The 27,309-nt window shown below is 32.0% G+C and overlaps 1 protein-coding gene across 3 annotated transcripts in view; it reads right to left on the bottom strand.

Annotated features, from left to right (window-relative positions):
• LOC142331359 (forkhead box protein N3-like) overlaps window positions 1-27,309 on the bottom strand; it is a 746,610-nt gene that overhangs the window by 73,210 nt on the left and 646,091 nt on the right. Inside the window, exon 1 of one of the 3 annotated variants that reach the window (XM_075377206.1) lies at window positions 26,502-26,652. The exons of the other annotated variants lie outside the window; for them this stretch is intronic. The gene's annotated coding sequence lies outside the window, so the exon portion shown is untranslated. Of the gene's footprint in view, window positions 1-26,501; window positions 26,653-27,309 lie in introns of those variants that run through there. 3 annotated transcript variants of the gene reach the window in all.

Below are 27,309 nucleotides of genomic sequence, written 5' to 3'. Positions count from 1 at the left end.
TTCATAAACATCATCAACATTTTTCATTATTTTTAAATAATTTAATTTTCATATTTATAAATTTCGGAACATTTCTATTATTCTGAAATGAATTTCAGTTTTTGTATAAATACTATTCATAATAAAATTTATTATTATTTTATAAATAACTATTTTATATTTTTCATATATTTAATTAATTTTACATCTATCTTTCTCTACTAATGATTCGTGTCTCGAGTCAGATCATCTAAAACCAGTTTTAATCAAAGTATTTTTAATGCAAATCTGGAATGAAATATCTATTCAAAGTTAAAAATGCATAATGATAAACTGAAAAACTGAAATATTGTTTTTAAGTGAAGAAAATTATGCAGGAATTTTTTTCTTTATTCAGTACAACGTTTTCAATTCAAGTTATTTAAAATATACTTGAAAGAGTTACGATGAAGTTAATAATTCATAGTTGAACTCGGTGCAGTTAGCAGGAAAATTATAAAATGAGAAAAGATTGAAAACTTTAAGTAAAGTTAATCTAACCATAACATCTATAACAAAGTACGAAGATGGATGTGTAAAATCTATGTATGTTTAGTAAATTAACTTTTAATACTTTATATAAACATTTCTTTATATTTTCCCAAATATCATATTATATAAAACAAAAATGAATTATCCTCAAAAAATATTACACATGTATGTATGATTTTTCTGTACATCTCAGAAACGGGTTAAACTACAATCATTAAATTTGACATGATCAGGCATTGAAGCGGCAGTCGATATGTATTTGTACATTCTTTTGAATGATAATGTAGAATGTTTCCGGCTTGTGGTCAGATAAAATATATGTTAATAATTAGAAATTATTACTGGACGTAATTATAATTATCGGAAAGTAACGGTTCTACCGTTACTTTTTATCAAATACCAACAACAGGAAATATTGTTGACTTTCCTACTACAACTACATGCCCCGTAGTGGAAGACACCCACCTTGTGACAATCCCGGTCGGAACACCGCTCTCTTCCTAGCCCTGATGGGCTTTACCGGAAGTCGTTTTCTAAACCCTCAATACCTGATTACATATTTCAGTTATCAGTACGGCCTCTATCAGGATGGCACCGATGCAAATATCTCGAAAAACACTTCCATCGGTGTTGAAACCCATCAAAAAACAAAAGATATTTTTGAAAATCACCTAAACCGAATCAAAAACTGATAGTCGATAAAAATTAACAAATTGAGCTGTAACAAAATATTAATCTCACAACCTCAAAAATTGTTCACAACATCGCAATTTTGAACTACCATACCAAAGCATCCAAAATCACCCTATAAATGAACCCAAGAGCATACCAAACAACAACCGGTCTCAATTCCCGAATGCAACGGCTCCCTAGACACCCAGGCTACTATTCTACACTTAAACGTCCTCTGCAATCTTTTCAAGCGTGAAAAAACCTTAAAAATCTTTCAATAAGCGCCACTCCTATGTAACTTTCCAGTTAGCCTGCAGATCCAGACTCGATTTCTATCAATTTTCTTTCCTTGTGACAATGAATTTCATGTGTATCTGGTTTAGACCCGAAGGAGTCTAATTATAATCAGTCTAGTAAACTCTACATTGTAAGAATTAAAGGATGATAACAGAAAGGAAAATGATTATGATTGCAACCTAAGGCTAGATACAGATGAAGTCGGTCCAGTAGTTCTGGAGATATAAGATGATTTAGAAGCTAACACCGAGCTCAAATATACACACATACGTACATAAAAACATTAACATCGGAAAATTCCCGCCTGGTTTTTTGGGTTCCTTAGGTGTTAAAACGTCAAGATCCGGTGAAAACCGCGTATGCCCAAATTGGACGGATTACAATACTTTCCCTTTTAGAGCTATAGCTCTGCTACAGCGCTGCCTAGACGGGAAAGTAAAAATCTGAGATTAGATTCCAGAGAGGTCTGACTAAATGGTTTATATTTCACACGTCATACAATTTTGGTGATGTGCGCAGAGATTTTTCTTAAGGAAGCCTGAATCTATAAGCAGGTGGATCTTTATTACTTAATTAAAAAGGCAAAACGATTTGTGTTTCATATATTTAAGCTGATCAACGCAAAATAAATGATCAGTAAATGTGTTACTATCATCCTGGGTAAAATAGCTGGATATACGGAGGAATTGTAACGGGTTGGATACCCATTACCGGGTCAGATCCTTGAGTAATCCCTTGTACCATTCCGTGGTACCTCTGTCGATAGATCATCTTTTTCTATCGATCCAGGTATTTCTTTCCTTATCCTTAATAACTTTTATTTCGGTATATTTACGTGCAGTTTGGCTAGGAACCCATTAATCCGTGTTTAATATATGGAAAACTTTGTTGACTAAGTCATTGGTAAATATGTGGTTAGGTAAGAACTGTTCTGGCTTTGAATTTATCCGTAAAAATTGTTCCCATCCAGTGGACATAAAACATCTTAATCTGTTACTGAGCTACTTATTAAGTAAAGCCGTTTCCATTCTACACCTAATTAATAGAATATAATACACCAATCATTATAATATAATAATGAAATAGAATAACCCTAAATCTATTTAAGATAATTTAAAACAAAACAATAACTACATAACATGAATTTAAAATAATGTAATATATACAAACAAACGTCACTAAACTGGTTGTAGAAAAGGAAGGAAACTAAGAGGACGAGTGAGAGAAGAATGATGAAAGATAAGAAAAGAGAAAAGTTGAAAGGAAATACAAAAAAGAGGAGGGATTTAGTAAATTTAGTAAATTTAGTAAATTCTTGCAGATGCTAAGTTAAAATAATCTGGTACCGTAGGAAACTTCTGTAGTTGGAAACAAGTTGAATGAGTGGGAAGCACTTAACATAAAGAAAATCAAGAGATACTAAAGCAATATAAATCTACCTATTATAATGGTATTCTGCAAATATAAATATTCAAAAGTCAATTAATTCCAATAGAAGGAAATTGAAGACCATTTTACTCAAGGAACTGCTTTTCTATAAAAGGAATCTGGATTCAAAACAAATCTTTATTTCAAAAAACACACATGCACACACACACACACACACACACACACACACACACACACTTTGCTTCGTCCTGTTATCTATAAAATAATGTCATCTTAAATACGATCTAGTCAATCCACCATCAATTTGAATTGTTATTCGCTTTTGCTCTTTATCTTGCTAGATACGACAGACAATAAAAAATCACAGTCACAATTATAATAATAATGACCACTGTCAATTATCTGTAAAAATCAAAATAAATAGAACAGCTTGAAATTACCTTTAAAAGAATAATTAATACAAAATAATCATAAACACGACATTAAAATCCGAAATTTGCCTTAAAAATGTAACATGTTAACCTCTTTTCGTCTCTCAATTCGAAATTATTAATACGAATTAACCTTTTCCATCTTTCTCAGCCTATCAACCAACCTTCCTATTTTCCAAGTACAACTTTTTCATATCCTTCTCACAAGAATAATCCTTGATTAGGCCTTTCTTCCTGGAAGTTCCAACTCTTCCAGTTACAAGATCGACATCATGTTTTATTTACTTAAATAAATCCAAATTATTTATCTTGTCGTTTTCGTAATCTTCAATCCTACATATCCTAATCCTTTTTTTTTCCTTTTTTCCAATTTTTGGATGTCTTTTCGTTATTTAACGTTAAAAAAATTTATTAACATTGGTTTTGCCCACGTTTCATTTACACAACAGGTTATTAACCTAAATAACCACCCATAGATTTAATTTTAAACCAAAGGGAGACAGAGCAAAAGAATAAATATCATATATTTCAATTTTAAGAGGCGGAGGCTGATTTTTTTAAAAATTCTTTTTATTATTTGTTTATACAGTAGGTAATAAATTCTCTTTAATAAAGTTCTCTCTAAAATGCCTATGAAGAAAATAGAATTTGTTTTTTTCACGATTCCCCAACACTGTAACAAATTTTGAAAAAAAAAATTAATATATTCAATGTCTCATATATAGAAATATTTGAGCTAAATTTAAAAAAAAAATCGGTTCGGGCAATCCTGGGATACGTATGTTTTTCTACTGTAGATGAACTATTTGGATCTTATAACGTAAAATTTGTAAAACAAAATACCCATATCCCAGTTTTGACATGATCACTATACTTTCCCCTTTAATACAGCTATTCTGGCTGTAATCGTTAAGAAAGTAAAATCATTTACATTTAATAATTTAAAAAAAAAAACAAACAAGATTTTCCGAAGAAAAAAATAAAATTAAAGTTTTGTTTAGGAAATGTTATTTATACTAGATCTCATTGAAGCATGATTTTATGAAATCTATCTACTTCCCCTCAACCCTAATAAAAGTGGATTCCGTAACATTTTAATTCAACTTATATCAACAATTTTTTTTGGTCTTGTTTAAATGGAATTTAGCTAAATAAAATACTTTATTATTAACGTAACCCAAATATTTACGTCACACATAAGCAACTGAGACGATCTCCTTGTATTCAACTTGAATCGACTGCCAACAAACTTGTGACTGCTTACATAATAACAAAACGTATATAATTATTTCTTGAGAATTACTCATGTAAGCCTATTTATAAATCTATATAAAAAGTAATATTGCTTAATTTATTTGTTTATCTATATATATATATATATATATGTGTGTGTGTGTGTGTGTGTGTGTGTGTGTGTGTGTGTGTGTGTGTGTGTGTGTACCTTTCTTTGAATAAGGCCAAAAAATTTTGTACAATTTCAAAGAATGTTAATAATTAAAATAAATACATTTATCAATATTTACTGTTATAATTATACCGTTTTTATGCATTACGTTTGCATATGTGTCAGGGATATAATACTAACAAGTATTAGATATGAAGTAAAGAAAAATTAATTAAATAATAAATGAAAAAATTGTATTTCAGACAAAAAAAATGTATGGTATTTTCATAACTTTTAAATAAGATTTATCTTTCATAACTTGGTTATTTAGTACCTTTGAAGTACAGGAAGGTTATAAAAACAGCTTACAACAAAGTAGTAATGCTTTTCTGGCATTGGTTATTTATTTTTAGATAGTGGAAAAATAACATGAAAAAAGTAATCAAAGATTTATTTTTTGAGGTGGGAGAAATTTACGATGTAGTTTTATTGTAAATTTATTATTATATGTTTAAATAAACCAAAAAAAGGTTTTAGAAATTCAGAAAATCGGTATTTTTTTTTCTCCTCCACTACCTCCAAAAATCATCTTCCAAAAATTTTTCTACGTTTACTAAGTTAAATAAAAGAAACTAAAAAAATTCCATTAAAAAATGTACAATCAATTAAGAATTAACCAAGATTAAGATTACTTTTTTTGCGGGTGGGGGGTGAATTATGATTGAATTTTATTGTAATATTTTTACTAAAAGTTTATTAAACCAAAAAAGTTTTAAAAAATTCAAAAAATTGATTTTTAAAAATTTTATTTGCTCCCCACACCCAATATTACCCCCAAAGTATTATCTTTTTTTTGTCGCTTGCACTGCGACTAGGAAGATATTAAAAAAAATTGGTTAAAAAAATGCAACAAAAAGATCGTTTTTCGAATTTTTGAGAAAGGGGAAACTTTGGGGTAAAAAATTTTTTAAAGTTGGTAAGATAAGTATTCGAGCATGTACTGAGGTTAATATAAAATGGGATTATGTTTGCAAAGTTTTGAGAAAAATGAGCCTCAAAAAACCCCCTCACTACACGGAGATAATGATCACAAAATTTTACCAAAAAATTATCCTATATACATGAGTCTCTGTTCAAATCTTCATCAAAATAGTTTATCCAGTCAAACGTTATTAAGCTTTCAAACACGTCAAATACGTACATACTCCAAATTTACGTAAAAACTCCAAATTTACTCAATACGACAATGGTTGCATGTGAAAAAGGTTTCACAACTTCATCCCTTGCCGTAAGGGTTGGTCATGTCAAAAAATGTTTCAGACAAACGTTTTAGATACTGTGTAGAGAACTATCGACCACTTTAAACCGATTCGATATTGTGCCTATTAAGGGAGGTATGATTTTTTTGTCTTAAAAACCCCATATTTTCCACCCCCTGAGCCAAAGGTTGGTGATAACAAAAAACTTTACTTAGATAAGTTTTAGGCCCTTATCCAAAGAATAGTAGGAACTTTAAACGAATTCGATATTTTACTTAATAAGAAAGTTATATCGATATTGTGTTTTTTTCGAAAAAGCCCCTCACCCTATTTCCACCCCCACGGTCCGATTTAGGCCGTTAACAAACTCGACCGAGATTTTGGGACGAGTTAATTTTAGGGAACAATTTGAAAGTGATTGTTGCAAAATTACGGCAGTTATCGTGTCCAAAAGAAACTTTTGAGCTGACGGTGGTTTTGGAGTCTGGGGGGATGTGAAACGCGAAGATACAACGAAATTTTCCGGAAGTCGAATCATGGTACCCATTACAATAGGTAGCTTTCTTATGAAATCTACCTAAAATTGTACGAACATTATGCCCCTTTTTTGTTTTTTAGGTCGTGGAGCGTCGAATAATGCAAAGCAAAACCCATACCCAATTTTTGACTGATTACTACACTTTCTTTCTTGAAATTTACTAGCATCCCCGTCGCGGGTTCGCCCGCGCTATATGGATATGTTGCGGTCAATTTTTTTTTTTTTGTTTTTTAATCAAGTAACCGGAGGCAAGTGCAGCCAGTCGCATCGAACATACAACAGCGGCTGTGGTGGTTGAGCCGTCGCGTGGTACACCTTAAAAAATCAAAATTTCAAGAAATCCGAAAACGGGTTTTAGATATTTATCTGAAGAGTATTTGTAAGCCACAATCTAGTGAATATTTCCATTAGTATAGTCGGAAACGGGGAAAATTTGCAATCACTGTTCAAATTTTTTACCTTTCATCACCGCTTTTTCGATTTCGAAAAATGTAAAAATTGTTTCTTAGATATTTACATGAAAATTATACACACCAAAAATTAAGTTTATATTTTCATTTATTACTGACAAATTCAAAAAAATATGAGGGTTTCAAAAAAAAATTCAAAATTCTTTTAACCCTTTAAACTCGGGATTTTAAAAAATATAGAAATTAGTTTTTAGATATTCAAACGATGATTACACACAACAAGCATCAAGTTGATATCTTCATTTCTTACTGGAAAAAAAATTACATTTTTACTCTATTTTCACCCTTTAAACTTGGAATTTCGAAATATTCTTTCTTACTGTGCACTTACACCGTAGAAAGAACATTTATACAAATTTTCATCAATTTATCTTCAGTAGTTTTTGCTGGGTGTTGGTGCTTTATACGTACAGATACGAGTACATACATATATTACCACATAAAAAAAATAATTGTAATATTATTAAAAAATTATTAAATTGATTACATTATTCCTATTTGCTTCATTCAATCTGAAATAAAATCATAAAACTAGAGGTACTGGACAAATAAAAACAGTTCGTGATACTTTCATCAATTGACAGTGACTGGCGCCATTCGCACATGACAAAGGTGAATGGAGAGAGCGAGTGACTGAGATACTAAATATATTTCTATTTTACATTTCACTGTTTTTTTTTTCTTTTAAACCCGTTAAAATGTATAATGGTGACAATTTATGGATTATATATCTTATAAGTTATTTAAATACGTTAAAAAGCATTTTGGGTTAAAAAAACTGGAGAAATAGTTTTTTTCAAAGAGACCCACTATCGCCAAAATAAAAATTGAATTACCAGAAATTTTATGAGGGTAAAGAAAATAATTCATATTTTATTGTACGAAAACTAAATATATTTTACAAATTTGGAAGTTAATGTGCAAAATTAAAAAAAAAAGATACATAGATTTATGTTACCGCGATTTTTGTAAAACTAAAAAATTTCTTCTTTTTTAAACGAGTTAAAATAACAAAAACGTTTAATTTGGTGTACAGTATTATTGCTCTTTTTTTTAAATAATTCTTGGTTAAAAAATTATAAAAATTCAAATCAACAGTTTTTTTTTTTTATTAACCAAAAAAAGTATAATTTTGTAAATATATTTTTAAGATTTTAATACCGTAAATATGCTCTTTTTGTATGTATGAGCGCGCGCCTCTTTAAGTCATACACCTCAAGTAAATTTACAATTACATTCATAGCAGTTAATTCGTTAAAAATAGAACGAGATAAAACAGGTTTTCACGTGAAATAGTAAAACGGTGTTTTGTTAAACAGATATCAGAATAATGCTGAATCACACAATTCAGTTATAATAAATATTACTAACATTTATGAAAAGAAAAAGGTACAAATAAAGCAACTATTTTTATAAAAATAAACAAAATTACTGAAAAGAAAGTTATTTAATTATTTGTTAATATGATTAGGTAAAATTTATAAAAAAAATACTAATTACGATAAGGAGAAATAATATTAAAATTTAATTTTATAATAACGTTTATTCTAGTACATATAGACAAAAAAATATTTGATAACATAGTCAAATACTCGTAAAACAATGCGATCAAAAGTAATTAAAATTTCATATATTTTTGAAATAGTGAAAAAATATTTATAAGTATGTTATCTCGACGAATCTAGAGTAATATTCTCAAATATAAATCTACGATAGAAACATTCAGGAAGTATAATACGATCAAAAAAGAAAGCTAATGGAAAAAACCTCAATTTTCTGTATCATCCTCTGAAGTGTACAAATAGTTGTTGATATCCTTGTATAAATAAATGTTGACAACTTCCGTGCCGAAATGGTACTGTGTTAGTTTCTGATCCGGAAGGTCCGGGTTCGAATTTCTAGTCAAGTACGGTATTATGCATACGCTACAAAATTTTTCTGCAACATGAACATAGATTCCGAAACGCTTCATTAGCTAGTGTCACCTGGCGAAGCATTTCGCCTTGATTTCTGCGCCTTCGGTAAAATAAAGTTAGATTGTAATTCTTGGGATTAAAATTAAAGGGTAAATTTAAATATTTTATATTAAATCTAATCAGAACAAAGTAGGTCCCAGAAGTGTATTTTTTTTTTTTAATTTGGGGTAAATCGCTTTTATCGTTTCTGTTTGTATTTGTTATTTTTCTAAAACGTTTAATTCTTTTGTTTTGTAATATTTAAAATTTCGTTTCGTGTAATACCTAGTTAAAAACTGGCACATTTTGATATATTTTGTTTCTAATAATCTTCAAAATTCTTACCTCAGAAATTTTAAACGTCAGCTTAAATAGTTCGAATTAATTAAAATCCCAAAATATTGAAATCTAGGCGTAAACTGATCCCGAGGTCGTATAGGGTCCACGGTAGTCCATTCTACCTCTGCAGTGAAGTATCTTCAGGTGTGGATAGATAAGAACGCCGTGTTACAGAGACGTTAAGGTCGAAATAAGGCACCTTACAACATCGGAGGGTCTTGTTCCCGAAAGAGTCTTGTTGTATCGAAGAGGAAGGTCTTGTTCCAGGTGGTACTGTCACAAGTTTTGTAGAGAGCACAAGTCTGGTTCATCGCGATGGAAAGGGAAGAGCCCGTGCAATTCTTAGCCGGGTGCACAGGACTGTCTCTTACTGTATACTGCGAGTACAGGACCATCTTGGCGATAACGCCAGCTTGGTAGCCGGACTTGCGCCCTTGGATCTCCTTGTTCAGAGAGGGGGAGATGTACAGGGGAGCAAGTGGATGTGAAGGCATCGTTTATCCGCAGGTACCGCAGAAGCGGGATGAATTGACTAAAGCAGATGAACCGACAGGCTGATAACAGACAACCAGAGTTACTTGGACCGCAATCACGGGAAACTGGGTTAGGAATTGCCCCAGTTCCTTACCGGTACGGGTGTTTTTTAAAACATTCCTGTGCGGATGAACGTCGAGACCATCTGCGGAATGCGACTATTAGGAAGACACCGCAAAACATACGATGTTCCTGTGCGATCGGTCTCTGCAGCACAGGAAAGCATGCTGGAGGGAATTCGGCTTGCTTTTTCCATATAACATCATCGGGACTATGCTGCGGATCAAATTGACGTGCCACGCATTTTTGGTCAAGATCATCCGTACGAAGATGCAGAAGAAGTGCAGGGGTGAATCACATTCCCCCTCATTTTTCCATGGAACTGTGCTCATATTATTGCGGGTCCGGCTCCTAGGCGGAGGTAAAGAAAAAATCTATTGAAATCTGGATAAACAATGTCGTCCTTTCATTAAAACTGGCCTGACGGTTTCAGAATTCTTATGAATGACATCTTTTACTGTGAAAAAATTATTTTCATAAAATTACTCCATATATGGCTTATTATTTTACTAAAAAACATAGCCAAAATGATCATGTCTACGTATGAGAGATGACTACAGTCAGAATTGTACCTTAAAATAATGGAATCTGTATAGCGGGCGGCGTATAGTTGTGTAAATTGCGTGCAAGAGAGATAGACTGATATAGAACGGGTGGAACAGTTAGTCATTCCTTTAAGAAAACGTCTCGTAAAGATCCGTATACTTACATATTTTGGAGTACATTGTCAGAGTTATCAGGATAGTTAATCCAGGTAGCCGTTAGCCTATGTGCACAGCAATAGGCCGTCCGCTGAACTATATGTGGTACACAATTCTGGTTGAAAATATCCGCTAACAAATTTTATATTTTAAGTTATTTATAATTTTAAAAATAATAAATTTTTATTACCTTAAATAATAATGAAATAAAAAAAATCCCTTTCTGCACGCCGGAAGGCGGAGGTAGATTTCACCGATGCTAAGTAACGGATAAAAAAGATTTCCACCTTAAATTTAGGAAAAAATTCAAATTTACTCAATACGACAATCTTTGCATGTGATAAAAACTTTCAAATAAAAACTTTCGACAAGCTCGATCTTACAATTCCAGCAACATTTTGATCATCCCTTGCCGTAAGGGTTGGTCATATCAAAATTTGTTTCACACAGAAGTTTTAGGTAATGTTTAGAGGACTAACGATCATTTTAAACCGATTCGATACTGTGCCTATCAAGGGAGGTATGATAATTTTTCTCTACGAAACTCCATTTTTTCCACTCCCAGGGCCAATGGTTGGTTATATCAAAAAACTTTACTTAGATAAGTTTTAGGCCCTATCCAAAGAATAGTATGAAGTTTAAACGAATTTGATATTTTACTTCATAAGAAATTTATAGATATTTTGTTTTTCGAAAAAGCCCCCCACCCCATTTTCAATCCCAAGGTCTGATTTTGCCCATTAATGAACTCGACCGAGATTTTGGGTCTTATATTTTATGTATCAATTTGAAAAAGATTGGCGCAAAATTACGACAGTTATCCAGTCGAATCACCCACCCATTACCCATTACCCATTACAATAGGTAGCTTTCTTATGAAATCTATCTAAAATCCACACCAAACTGTAATTTCTAGTAAATATTTATTTTACAATGAGTTGTTTCTTTACATAATTATACAGTTCATATTCAAGGTGTTTACGTTTGTTACCAAAACTATGCAGTATGAAAAGAAATAACATAAAGTCTACTCAAAGTAAAGAAAAAGAAAGATAGAAAAAAAAGTTAAGAATCAGAATTTTAACAATTCACTTTATACGTTGTGAAATAATGAAGTTGTATTTCATTAAGAGACCTTAAGGCAAAGAAAGACAGGGTTTATCGTTTGCTATTTCTTCAATTCAAGCAGAAAAAAGTTTCAATCTCCCTAGAGGGATGATAAAATGTTTAACAACTTACAACTGTAATACTAGATACTAAGTAAATTTTTAATCTTAATCCCAAGAGTGCATTAGAATTGATAATAAATAAATATAATGTATTTAATTTCTATTGAAGATTAAAAGCATTTTTTTTTGTTTTCTTCAAATTATTGTTATTATAGAGAAATAAAATAATTAGAAAAAAATAATAAAAATAAATAATGAAGAGAAAAGAAACGTAGTAACATATTCTTTTTTTGTCTTGTTATTCTAACTCCTATTATTAATTCCACAGTAATTATTATTATTATTATTATACTACTAATTATGTTGGTTGCAGTTATAAATGTATTAACTGGAAAACATTAATCTGGAATAATCCTATTGGATTTAACTGACTTTTCATAGCTAATTTATTTATTAAAACAAAAACTGGAATCTAGAAAAAAAAAATGTTTGTAATCAGGGCAAACAACTGATTAATTACGAAATCAAAATCAAAAATTCTGATAATTAAAACTTTTCCTAATTTTAAAATTAAGGTGAGATTATCACCATGTTGTTCTCAAGATTAATAAAAAAAAAGGAGACAATACAATTGTAGGACTTCACCGTCACAAACCACAGTTGACTTTCCCGGAACACGGCTAAGCCGCGTTCCAGGAAAGTCAATTGTGGGTTGTTTCTGATGCACGGCTTACACACAACTTAATTTAAAATATTTATAATTTTATTTAAATATAATATTTAATACGTTTATTTAATTAACTAAAGCGCGCACGCATACCGTATTTAATTCGCGCAGGTGTGGCGGTATTAGCGGCGACGGTCGCACTAACTAAACTAATGTAATTTCACAACTTATATACCACAAATTTCGCTTGTACGGTCGGCAGGCTGGTATATCCCCGAGTCTTAACGCACCAAGTACCGAGTCAACCGGGCGATCGAGGTCGTGACCCAGCCAGACCGAGTTATTTTATTACACTTTAAGTATTATTAATTTATGTAATTCTACCGCTCACCTGTGATGACACAACACAGCAGGCGATTACAACAGCTGTAGGTCAGTGCTACCAACCTTTGAAATATTAACTAAAATAAATAATTAACATTTAAAGTGTACAAAATTATTTGGTTGACAACCCCGTGGAATTTCAAATCCCCTATCCAAGAGAACTGGAGTTTTTTCTATAGGGAAAAAGGGAAATTTCAATATGGCGGACTACAACCATAGCGCTCCTTGTAGTGACAGGGGGTACTATTGATGCAGTATGCCCACTTAGCCACTAGTTTAGAGGATTTTGGAGGTGAGGGTGCAATTTTTTTAAATCTTTTTCGCAAATATTGTTTTTTTTAATTGTTAACAAATATGCCAAAGAAAAATATAACCTTAATTAGGCGAAATCTCGAGATACTGAGGGTGACCTTGCTCTACAGTTTCACTCCCTTGACCTTTTAAATTGAAAATTTAATGGCAACAATTCTCTGTATACAGAAAGAATCTGACCAACTTTGGTCAATCAAAATCGGCCCAGTAGTTCTGGATATATATAAGGTGATTTAGAGGCCAATACGAACACACATACAAGTACTTACGAACAATAATATCCGGAAAATTTCAATTCGGTTTTTTGGGTTCCTTAGGTGTCAAAACGTCAAGATCCGGTGAAAACCGCATATGCCCAAATTGGACTGATTGCAATACTTTCACTTCTAGAGCTATAGTTCTGCTGTAGCGCTGTGTAGACGGAAAAGCAGAAAAAAAGAATGAATACTTATTAAAAGTTTTCTTTGTACCTCATTTACGTAGATATATTATTTTAATAACGAGTTATTCAGAAAAATGACCTATCATAACCATAATATGGCAAGAGAGCTATTTTTGAAAATACTTTGATTCGATGTGAAAACTTACTTCCTTTTAAGTTACCTATTTATTTTCACATACATGAAAAACTTCTTTAAAAAAGTTAAATTTAGTTTTGCTACATTTTGTTTTTAATAAACTTTCGAATTCTGGTTTGTTAGTCAGTTTCTGTATACTTTCCATACTACTTCACGCAGAATCAAATTCTCTATACGGTTTGTTGAAATCTTTTTTGTGTTTATTACCAATTTAACAAAGGTACTTTAGGCCAAATATCAAATAATGTTTTTCGACCAAAATCTTCTGTATTTTACCCCAGATTTCTCGAAAAATACTAAATTTACAGTTCTGGAACCTAATTTTTTTACAACATTTCAGATTATAATTTCATATAAAATCACAAAATTTACACCTTTAGGTCTGAAGAATTACAGTCTGGCTTAATTTTACCGAAGCCACAAAAATCATGACGAAATCTTTCGCCAGCCGATATACTCCGCCAGCGATATCCGAACCTATATTTACATAACTTTCTTCTTTATTCTTACCAGTAGAAAATGATCTGGAAGTGTTTTACATTCTTCGTGAATCACCTGTTTATAATGAGAAAATACCACGTCACAACTTAAGGGTGCACTAAAATGACAAAAATAATTTATATAGACATATAGAAATGTTTTACGCTTCTAAAGAATGGGAAATGAAACATCTAAAGAATGGATAAAATTCGATATACATGTTAATAAAAATTTCTTTTTTTTTTCTTTTTTTTTTAGCAAAAAATAAATAATTTTCATATTTCTCAGGATTTCTAACTTCATGGATATTGAACATTTTACCCGTTATTTCTGTCCAATAATTTTGTGTGATATAAAATTTCAAGCCTTTTATTTTAGACAAAATGATACTTTATATTTTACAAACGATTTCAAATAACCGAGTTAAGGTAACCGAGTCTCAACGCGTCACATCAAAATAAGGAAAAATGGGACGGAATTTTTAAGCGGATTTTCTTTCCACTATTACGAAAAAGAAAAGTTTGTTGTTGTTTCTTTGAAAACTTAACCCAGTTAAAATTACCCAACATTTTTCCGAAGTTATGGCCTTTATTCGTGTCGCACTCCATCCATGTCTATTCGATATAACATATTACATCTGATTTCAATATAATTTCATTAATTATATTAATAAAATAATTACACAGGTATACATAGCGTACTTGTTACATCTCAAGTTTTGCTTTGCGTTAATAATCAAGATATAAAAATGTCATTCTTTTTAAAAGTTATGAGAATTTTTTCATTAATTCGATATATGAACTACACAAGATTGTATACGTGGTAATATGTAATAGAGGTTTTTTTAGCGTAAAAAAAATTACCATGTCTGACCAGGATTCGAACCCGAGACCTTCCGGATGAAAGGCTGAAACGTCATCACTTTGCTACGTCGGTCGACAATTATCCACGGCTCTCGATCCGTTTCGAAATACATTCTGTTGCAGGTACAACATTACACAGTAGTTCTTTGGTATATAAATAACTGCTGCATAATTTACCCGGTGCCAATATACATAATGCCAAGATACGCAACCCAACATTTCCATCGTTTTAAAACCACTCGTGCAACTAATCCGTAACTTTATGTTATACTCCCTAACCCCTTTTAAAATTGTTTTATGCTTTATGAACGAATCCTAAGTATATATACTGACGTAACAGAGAAAATCTATTAAAATAAATTAAACAAGATTTTTTTTTGTTTCAGTAAAGAATTAATTTTATCACAAACGTTTATTTGACAATTAGACCAAATAGAACAATAAAATTTCAAAGAAAATATTTTTAACTGATCAAGATAAAAAAATCAGTTTTGCGCAATTTTTTTTTTATATTACTAACAATAGAAACCGCAAATCCACCAGGTTGGTCTAGTGGTGAACGCGTTTTCCCAAATCAGCTGATTTGGAAGTCGAGAGTTCCAGCGTTCAAGACCTATTAAAGTCAGTTATTTTTACACAGATTTGAATACTAGAGATCGTGGATACCCGGTGTTCTTTGGTGGTTGGGTTTCAATTAACCACACATCTCAGGAATGGTCTAACTGAGACTGTACAAAACTATATTTCATTTATACTCATACATATCATCCTCATTCATCCTCTGAAGTAATATCTGAACAGTAATTCCCGGAGGCTAAACAGGAAAAAGAAAAAAAAACAATAGATACCGCTGATAAAGAAATGTCAACATTCCAACTTTTAGAATCATAACGCACCGCTCTCCTAACTTGCCCTGCTCAAATGTTTTCGACCTTAAATTGAGCGTAATTTAAGAAGGCTCAACTAATCTTCATAAAATTTTTTCATACATAGTTTCAGATAAACTACTACCACACATCTAAATTTCAAAGAAATTGATCTAGTAGTTTTGGAAGATTTTCGTGCTTCAAAATTTTATATATACATAAAAAACTATATAGGCCTAAATAAGAGGTCTAGTTATTAAATAACGAGACAAATGCTGCAAAATATTTTATTTTAAATTTATATATATATAGTTATTATCCCCTTCAATATACAACCTTCCTCTATCCCTACAACGCTCCATGCGAATTTTCCACTGTTCAAAACAGTACTGGAAGTCTTTCATGACGCGCACCGCTTTTTCCTTGACAGCTTCAGCACAAACGTCTTGACAGACAATGCAGTGTAAGCCGGTGCATTGTCCTGATGAAGAATCCGTGACTTGTTCTTCCATAATTCGAGCCGTTTTTTTCTTATTTTTTCACGGAGTTCAGCAACGACCCGCAAGGTAGTAAGGTACCTTGCTAAAACGCAAGTTAGTACAAGGTAGTAATGTTGATTAATAGTTTGACCTTCAGGAACCCAGTGAAGGTACATAATCAATCCCATGAATATCGAAAAAAAGAATCATCATCGCTTTGAATTTTGATCATCATCATCTTCAACTTTTTCTCGGCCATCTTAGAAACGCTTAATCCACTCAAAAATCCGCGCACGTGATAAACATTCATTGGCATATACTTTTTTTAATAAAAGATAAGTTTCAGTAGCGGTTTTTTTCAAGTTTCATGTGAAATTTTACGACAATTCTTTGCTCTAATAAAACGCTTATCATTTTTTCGGCAAAACAAAAAAACAGATGTTATCCACACGAAGGCCACGGCGAGACTAATATTCTACAGAAACTGGAGTGACAACAATCGAAAGAGAAGATCGCTTCACGCTACACAGCTATCGTTCGTACGAATTTGGCGCATGCGCAATTCTTCTGTAGCAGCATTAGTCTCTTTATTTAATAGTCACACCTCGTATACGGAGTGGGCGGTAAATCCCTTTACGCTAGTTATAAAATTATTAGGATAGGTGCAAATTACCTTCTATGTATCTAAAACGTCTTTGTGGGTTCCACCATGTTCAAAGCACAGCTGTATGCGCCTCTACGTTCGGTTTTTCATCCTTAACAATATCAGGAGTGATCATTTCAAATGCTGACCGAACAGTATCTTGGAACTGCGTTTTCGGATTCTCTTCTTTTACAAAACCACATAGTGCATTGTCAGGTAAAGTGAGATCAGGGCTTCTTGCTGGTCTGGGAAATGGACCCGGTAACTCCTCTGACGCACGTCCGACCGAACAATTCGGAAAACTTTCATTGAGCTATCTACGGACATTCAAAGCAAAACACGCTGGGGCACCGTCTTGCTGAAACGTAATAATGTCAGCGATCCATTTTGTCGTTAAATCTGGAAGCAACCACTCGTAGAACATTCTCAGATAACTGTGTTGATTAATCGAAAAATTCAGAACAAAGATGTTCAGCAGTCATCCCAGCCCAAATCATAAAATGAGGCGTATGGGCGATTTTGGTGTTCGATTTTCTCAAAAAAGTAAGGATTGTCTTTCACCCAGAAAAAACATTTGGGTTCGGAAGCTTTTATAAATTGCAGACTGGTCTGGGAATATGAGTTCCTTTTATCGTTTGCTCTCGGAAAGCGTTCAAGTAACAATTGAAATGTATAAACACGTTGATCAAGGTCATTCATTGTCACTCAACTCATTATCTACAGCTGGATGAAAACATTTAACTTTCAAATCTTTCCGCATTGTGTATATCAGAATGCCTAACTCTCAAATCGATACCTCCGTACCAGCATGAGTCTCAGCTTGAATTCTTGTCTTCCCAATACTTGGAGCATCAACAACACTTCTCGTTGCAAAAGCCTTATTCTCCCATGTCAGAAACGCTTGCCGTAGTGGTGACGAATTCCCAAAAACAGAAAAAAGTCATTAATAATGTTCTCCAATATTTTACCGATGTGTGGACGTCCGTGGACCTACACATAAGCTAATAAACGCTCTTCTATAGTGGACGCACTCGTACCCGGATCGTTCCACACTCGACTGCGACTACGGTCATTCCACCATGAATGAACACGCCGGACGATCCTTAACTTTTCCAGCAGCAGTTAGCGATAACAACGGTGAGAACTGGCAGCACTAGAGTACAATTAGGCTGGATTTATTACAATGTAAAGGGAATTTCCGCCCACCCCGCACATATATAAAGGAAACCCCAATTTAAGTGAATGGTATTTTCGTTCAACTCATACCTCAAAACTTAAAAAAAAAATTAATTTACAACCCCCATTTCCACCATGGGACTGAAAGTAATACCGTACTTTTTCTTCGAAAAGTCGATAATAAAAAAGAAATCTATTTACAATTGAAAACTAATATTTTCATAACATTTACCTATCTCCATCGTTTACAGACCATCCTCCTAAACCACCACTCCTCCTCCAAATATGTTTAAGAGAAAGCTTTAATAGATTAGTCTGTACGTAAAAAAATAAATGTAAAACTCACAGATGAATAAATGTTGATATTTTTAAGATTTTCATAATTGATAAAAAATAACTTTGGTTATGATTACATGTAAATTCTTTTAAAATTCTTTCATTTTTCTTTTTACGATGCAAATTCATTTTTGAACAAAAGTATAAAATTGCAAAGAATTTACATTGATTTATGTTTTAAAAATAGATTTTTATTGGTTGATTTATTTGTTAAAAGATTCTAATTTCATTACAATAAAATTTTCACCATAAATTTACAAGCAGATTTGTAAAACCTTTATTTTTTTTATTTTTTATTTAAAATATTAATACAACTATTATTTATTTATTTGGTATAAAATTAAACGGAGCCACAGACCATACGCTTGTTTATTATCTAAATATATACGGCCTAGTTCTATTTATAAACCAGAGATCATTTTGCCTTGCTTTATTTCTATTTATATAACTAATGTCGAATATGTTTTTTAAAGTATATATTAGTCAAACTCATTATGTTGTACTGAAACAATCTCTACATATGAATGTATTTACATGTTCTAGCATGATAAAAAATATTAGTAGCGTCATATTATTTGTTGACTACATTAATTTAAAGCTTAATAAGTCGATTTATAATGATATTAAAAAATTAAGGGTGATCTAATATACTGTATTTGCCAATAACTAATGGAAAATAAAACAAAAACAAACTTATTTTATTATTAAAGATTATATAAAAAAAATAAAAGATAATTACAGAGAACTCTTCTTAATTACTTTATTGTAATCTTCCACGACTTTACACCTGTTCAAAAAAACACAGAAAATTTAAATTCCTAATAAATCGTTTTTTTATTTTACTAATCCATTTCGTCATTTTCCAGTTATCGGCTAGTTTTTTTTGCCTCATCAATCAACAATAGATTAAAATTTTTTAAATACTTTACTAACATTATAGTCTAAAAAAAGCAGTTATTATTATGTAATGGATGAAATTATATTTATAAATAGAAATGTAATAAAATACTACAAGCCAGCCCGGGAAAACTACATTAACTTTCGTAAGAAAATGAATAACCGAAGCATTGTAATAAGCAGTAGTTTACTTTTATACAGATTTGAATACTAGATAGTGGATACCGGTGTTTTTTGGTGGTCTGGTTTCAATTAATTACAAGTCTCAGAAACGGTCGACCTGAGACAGTAAAAGACTATACTTCATTTACTTTCATACATATCATCCTCTGAAGTAATACATTATGATGGTTCCGCAGGAAAAACAGAAAAAGAGATAGTACACAATAGCAGTTGTAAAGCTTAGTTATATTTGATTGATATAGGATTTTTTCTCTCCGCAAACATGTTTACTTTCCCGGAAAATACAGCTAGAATAGATATTATATTAAAGGAGAAAGTATGATGATTTTGTCAAAAATGGGGTATCGGGTTTTTTACAAATCTTTACGTCCAACTAGTTCATCTAGACTAAAAAAAAAAAAAACATGCGAGGTGCGACAATAAAGTAATGAGACTGATTTTTCTTTGCAAGATGTGGCACCCAGCAGCTTGCGTAGGCACAGCATCTTTGACCTTGGTGTATAAGCTACTTCTAGTCCAAGCAGCACACATTGATGCAACTGCTCAGTCGTGAGTTGTGCTGTAATAAGTGAACACGTGTTTGTCTCTCGTCACAGAAATGAAACCGCAAAATATTGCGCAACGGTATGCCATTTTTTTTTTGCGTTAAATCGGGTGAAAACGCGACGACAACTTATGGTAAGCTTCAGAAGGTTTTTGGAGAGGAGGTTATGTCGGGAGCTCAAGTTTTCCGGCGGCATAAAATTACAGAAGATGAGTTCCAGAAATGTTACCATCAATGGTAGAAGCGCTGGAATAAATGTGTGCAATCAGAGGGGAACTACTTTGAAGGAGACAACACTGAACATGACTAAAACGGTAAGCAACATTTTTTTTCACATCAGTCTCATTACTTAATTGTCGCACCTCGTATATATATGTTGCAATGCTTTCGGCCTTATATCTCAGGATTTACCAAACCGATTTAATTTAAGTTTGCTCAAATATTTCTATTACGGGGATTGATTATATTAATTTTTTTTCAAAATTCGGTAAGGGGAACGGGATATCGCGAAAAGAAAATCTCGTATTTCTTCAGGGGAATTTCAGAGAAAATTTTATTTAAGCAAATTTGTTATCTACAATGCAAATACAAATCATCCAAAATTCTTCTTTTTTTCAAAAAATCAAACCCCACCACTTAAAATTGAAACATATATTTTTTTGATCTTTCATCTCTTTTCGGTTTAAGAAGTTGTTAAGTGTTTATACTTCATATATCGAGCTATCAAGAAATGTCAACATTTTTTTTTTTAATTCTAGATCACAGACTTAAAATGCAGAAAATTAATTTTTCTTATTTTAACCTTTATTGAAGGGGGTGTTAGATTTAGAGAACACATATATATAAGCAAATTTGTTAAATTTAAGCTAAGTATGAATATTTTTAGAAACCTTTTTCTTAAATTTTATTACCCGTTTCTAAAAAATATAAATTGTCTTTTGGGCTCTAACTCTTTTAATTTTTGCTATTAAACAGTTTTTTTTTATCTCATGAAAGGCTATTAAAATTAAAGTAGCATAGGCATTTGTATTAAATTGCGAACCCAAAATGAGAAGTGATTTTTTCATTACTTTCATAAAAGTTATACTTTATTTTTCCAGTATTTTCCCTTTTGAGAACTCCTCGTTTGAGGTACGGATAGCATGCAGAAAAACCGAGTCCCGGCTGCCTGGACGGGGCCTTGCGTCCTTCGGAGGTAGTTTAAGGCGAAGGCACTCCCCCGGAGATGAGTTTATGCGCTTAATTGCGTGTCCAGCTCCGGTGGCGGGGAAACTACAGATGTATAAAAATATATATATTTAAACAGTCCTTTTTTAAATTAATTTTTTTTTGTTAGGATCACTTCTTCACAAATAAAATTTTCCTAAATTTCTCCACAGGGTAACGAAGCCCCTAAAATAAAAATAATTTTATTAGAAATTTGGGTATTTTGATCCTTAAATTTTATTTTAGTAATCATAATAATCAATGAAAACTCCTTCATGATGCTTGGGCTCTCAGATTTTTACAAATTCTGTAAAAATCTATTTTTAGTTTTTTCGATCTTAACGTTTATAAAAATAATTTTGGTAAATATTAGGATCGTTAAAAAAGTTTTTTTAGTAAGAAAAAATTGTGCAAGAACATATAATAACTTTTTAACACTACTTTATTTTACATATGTTGAATATTTAATTTTTTTACACCGTTTCATTTTTTTAAAATTTTACTACGTTTTTACAACTTAGTAGAATTTTTATAATTTGAAGGTATAGTACGCTCGGGTAGTTTAACTCGATCGCCTGTGCGATCGAGTTCGAGACTTAGCCAGACCGAGTTACTTTTTTAACCCACCGGGTTGGTCTTTTGTTGATCTCGTCATCGCAAATCAGCTGATTTCGAAGACGAGAGTTCTAAGGTTCAAATCCAAGTAAAGACAATTACTTTTATACGGATTTGAATGCTAGATCGTGGATACCGGTGGGTGGGTTTCAATTAACCACACATCTCAGGAATGATCGACCTGAGACTGTACAAGACTACACTTCAGTTACAGTCATAGATATCATCCTGGAGGCTAAACAGAAAAAGAGAGAAACGTATAGTACGACTTGATCTGCGTAGCCGGGTAAGTCATGCAATACTTAGCCAACTATTTTTTACATATTACTTTATCCCTACCGTAATAGTGATTAACCAGTTTCATCCCTGATCGAAATAATTATTTCTTGAATAGAAATAAAAGTAATAATTTCAAATTTGGATCAAAAAAACATCCAAACTGGGAAGGAAAATATTATTTATTTTTCCTCCCTTAAGCAAATTTTATAGGTAATTTTTACAATTGTTCTACCTCATATATTTAGAATTTACTAGGATCATAAAGCAGAATTGGATTAATTTTATCAATCGACCGATTTTATTTCCTAAAAAACTATTTTTTCTCAGAATCAAGGAAACATCTTTAAACTAGGATCTCAAACAACCTTAACCTGGATTAAATTTAACATTTTTGTTATATTCATAAAATAAATTATGATATAATTTTTTTAATTCCCACGCATAAAAATCAAGTTATTTTGTTTGCGGTAGGTGATTAAATTTTAAGAAAAATAAGTTGAAAGGACAGTGAACAATGGTTACAGTGAACAGGGGTTTTTTAATTCAAAGGACAATTTCATTATGTCACTCTTTTCGGCCACATTTATTGGTGAACTGACTGATGACATCAATGAGCCGATGATCAACGCTTTTAACCATAGCAAGCGTAACACGGATGAGTTATTGAACCCACAATTTCATTTAATAGTTATCGACTGCAAATAAAAGCTAATAACTAGATAGAATCAGACAATATAATTGATTATAGAAAATCAAACAACAGACTATTCTCTCAAGACTAGTCAAGAAATTAAATTTATCTTCTTTTAATAATTACTTAAAAATCCAGTCTTTAAAGGTTTTAAAAAATTCAAAAATTGTCGAAATATTCGACTTTATCACCATAAACAACCGCACAAGGCGATATCAGTGAAAAGAAGTAAATCCGCCAATATGATCCATTTAATACCTAGCATAGCTGAGAATATTTTTTAATTAAATAACATTATATTGGATGAACAGCTAAAAATCGAAACGAGCCGGCTCGAATTGCAATTATTTGATGTCACCTTTAACCCTTCTACACTGATCACTATATAACTGGATAGAGGATCCTTTGTATTGGAATCGGTAAAACTAGCGCCACCAAATGAGTGGCTAGAACTAAATAAACTGAAATGGCGGATGCGCAGAGATTAGTGTAAGAATAGGGATAAACCACGTTTTAAACCGATGCAGTAGAAATGTTCTGATTTTGTATTTTGAACACTGATCTCTATATAACTGTATATCTGATCTCTTTATAAATTTTCTACAACTGTCCGTAAATTTTTGCTTTTGTTGCGAAAATGACCGTTCTTTTGGTTATCTGAGTAAAATAAACATCCCGGCAATCACGATTGTAGTCACGCAAGCGTACAATGGTTTTATTTAGTTCCCAGCCACTCATTCTGCGGCGCTGGTGTGTGCTTTAATATTGAACACTTAATTGTATTTTACGCCAAAAAGAACCCTATCCAGTTATATAGATATCAACGCGCTGCTACCACCGCTGTTACTATTAGCACCACTATTGGTTGTGCATGTTACTACTCTCGTATTGTTGCCACTTGCAAACTGTTCATACTTCAGTGAAGTTCATTTTCATTCTTTATACCTGTATTTTTAAAAAAATTCTTTATTCGATCGAGGAAAGGGTTGCTCCTAAAGTGTAATTTTATATGCTTTCTGTATTCTTCTAGAATGGAACACGTCAACCATTCATGAAAAATATTTTGAATGAAAGTATCCCAGCAAAAAGCAGCATAAACTATTTGGTAACAAAATGGCGTAAAACGGGGTCGGATTCAAATGCAAAACAAAATAACATTCTATTAGGAAGCCAGAGACCATAGCCGATATTCAAAGAAGAATTTCTGCCAGTAAAAAAAATCTATATACAAGTTATCATAACAAATTGGTGAAAAATGTACATTTTGCCGAAAGATTTTTCGTGATTTAAATTTGAAACCGTATCGCGTAAACACCTTAAGAAAACAGACAAACCGAAACGTTTTAATTTTAACTGGCTTCTCAAACATATTATTGATGGACAGATAGGCCCAATGCTATATTTCACGAGAGACGATTCACGGTTTCATATTGTGGGCAATTCGCTAAACACCAAGTATTGGATGACTGAAAATCCTTATCAGATATTTGACGGTTCACTTTACCATCAGAAAATACGTGTATTATGTTCTGGTTTTGGTAATTGTACCCGCCGTCACGGACTGGAGTCCGGAAGAAGAGCCCAGCAGGGAAGCAACGTGAAGGGCAGCCACCGAAGAAGAAGATGAAGATCTTTCCCTTTATCAGCACCTTAAAACTAACACTTACAATTAATTAAACCAGCAATTGCGACTCCCTCCGGAGAAGGGGGCGCAATGCTCCCTCCAAACAACTAGAGCCCCGTTGAGACGTATTCCTGCTAGCCTATGAAGTGCTAGCACCGAAAGGACTACAGCGGACGGTCTGAAGGGGAATTACGTCGGGAACACCAGGCTCAAAAGCCTAGTCTCCCGAGGTCGGACCCAGTAATGGGTTGAGAACGCTGGTCCAAAACGGATAGGAGCGCTGATCACAAATCCGTCCATAAATAACTAAAATATTAAAACTTATAATCGACACTAAAAATAAACCCCTGAAACACGCCCGATTACAGAATCATACAGCACCAAGGGACTCAGTCCGGGCTCTGCGATTCGAACGATGAATTGTGATACTCCCGCCACTTTTTCGTTCCGTTCCGGGGGAAGAGGATAAAATTTTAATCCTGTATTTGAAGGATGGAGTTTATGAATTAAATCCCTATATTATGGATGAAATAAAGGCGAAAATTCAACAAAAAAAATTTACGATATTGACAACAAAATTTGCCTTAAATTCTGAATATGACCACTCAAGCACAAAAATGCATCAATGCGCAGGATGCTTACTTCGTACATATTTCGCAAAAATATGATAAATATTTAAACTTTTACTAATGTAAATACAGAATTAAATTTACGTATTCATTTATTCATTTCATTCATAAAATGTTAGATGTCGCAACTCCGTTTAGTCTGTAGCGGTTCAGTTTTAAGTTGCTCACCTGGTACTTTAAACCTTTTAGCAATGTAACAGCAAAACTTAATTTTGTATTCTAATGTGTTTTAAACTCGGTATCAATTTTTTTTCATACATATATATATATATATATATGAATATCTCTCTCTCTCTGTGTGTGTGTGTGTGTGTGTGTGTGTGTGTGCGCGCGCTCGGATGCAAACTTTAGTGTTTGTATAGTCGAGAACGCTGGTGTCGTTTATTTACAGCGTGTTTAAGAAAGAAAGAAAGAGACAGAGAAAGTTTCTTATATATATATATAAAATGTCTAATTCGTTAATTTATACCAGAGACAATTAATTTATAATTTATAAAAATTAATGCAACAAATAAAATTTTTATTTCTCATTTAAGATCGACTAACTACACTACTACACCGACGTGTTAACTTTTCATTAATTCAAGTTGAATTGAAGTTCAATAGATTACAATTTGTCATTATTTCAAAACGATAACTCTGAACATGTTTTATATTAGAAATTAATTTTATTACAATGGACTAAAATAAAGAGACAAAATAATACACTAACAAATCAAATTACATGTTTTTTTAATAATAATAATAAATAACGATTGAAAAATAATATAATTAATATTATTGAAAACATCGTGTTAAAAAAAACAAAAAAAAAAAACATTTAGTAGTCTTTCAATTTTCACGAAACGTTATTTTACAGCGTTTTATATAATAGTTTAGTTCATGAAACCGCCACAATGTTACTTGCTTATAAAAACGTATAACTAATTATTATTAGAGTAATTGTTAGCAAGATATCTTTGATTAAACGGACAAACAAATAGTCATAGTAACAAATTTTGCTGTGGATTTGTAATGTAATACTGTTACTACTCAATAGGTCAGTTACAACAGTTCAGAAAAATAGATATTACATTACACGTAATTTTAATATAAAGTAAAAATAAAATAAACTTAATACAAAAGATAAAATAGAGAAATAAAAACTGAACAATGAAGATACACCGGTTAAATGAATAATGAGCTGATGACGTCATGTAATGCATTGGTTACTATGGTAACAGAGAGAGCAGAAGCACACATCACACTAGATGCACAAAAAGTGTTAAAACAAGATACGCATTATTATAATAATACAATCTATTCATAACAAAGGCAATAACATTGTCAAAAACAACTCACATAATAAATAAACTGTTGTGTGCACACTATTAATATTACATCCGTCAGTATTCATGAGCGACTGATTTCACGACACACACGCGTGCAAAACGAACAGCGGAGCATATTTCCTGCAGCAAACCTCTTTAATCCTACCCGAAACCACCTCTTTACTTACACTCCCCACCACCGCTACCGTCGTTCAAAATCTCTTATACATTCATTCTTTAACTCCCTTCGTACACAAAAATGTACCGTACATGCATCTGTGTAGCTACATATATATTCATTTGCAAAGCAACTCTTTTAACGTAGAATGTTTTCAGTTATAACATAAACTTTGTTATAAACATTTTATAAACAATTAACATTTATTACTGTAAAATAATTAACATTAACACAAACCACGAAAAGAAAATGGTGCTAAAATACTCTTTTATTTTTTATCGATATTCTTTTAATTCCACATTTTTTTTAGTAAGGTAATAAAATACAAAAATGGAACTCTATGTTCCATATATGAATAAATATGTAATAAAGATTCTATTTATTTAATAATGGATGTATTTTTTTGGCGTGCGAAAAAAAAACATCCCAACCCGCGAACTAAGAACCATATGAATAAATGACTAAGGTGCTAACAATCTGCCACGGAAGTCAGCAATAATAAATAAACAGCATTATATTGATAGATATAAAGACAAAAATGTTTTTGTAATCGGTAAAATAATTGAGGATACGAAAAAGAGCCTTGCAAGGGCCTATCAATAACCTTTTGTGTATCCTTAAGTTGCTATTTTTTAATAAATTATCAATTCAATTAAAAAAT

The sequence above is a fragment of the Lycorma delicatula genome, chromosome 10, assembly GCF_047948215.1.
Source record: "Lycorma delicatula isolate Av1 chromosome 10, ASM4794821v1, whole genome shotgun sequence".
Classification (NCBI taxonomy): domain Eukaryota; kingdom Metazoa; phylum Arthropoda; class Insecta; order Hemiptera; family Fulgoridae; genus Lycorma; species Lycorma delicatula.
This window is presented reverse-complemented; position numbering and strand designations above follow the sequence as displayed.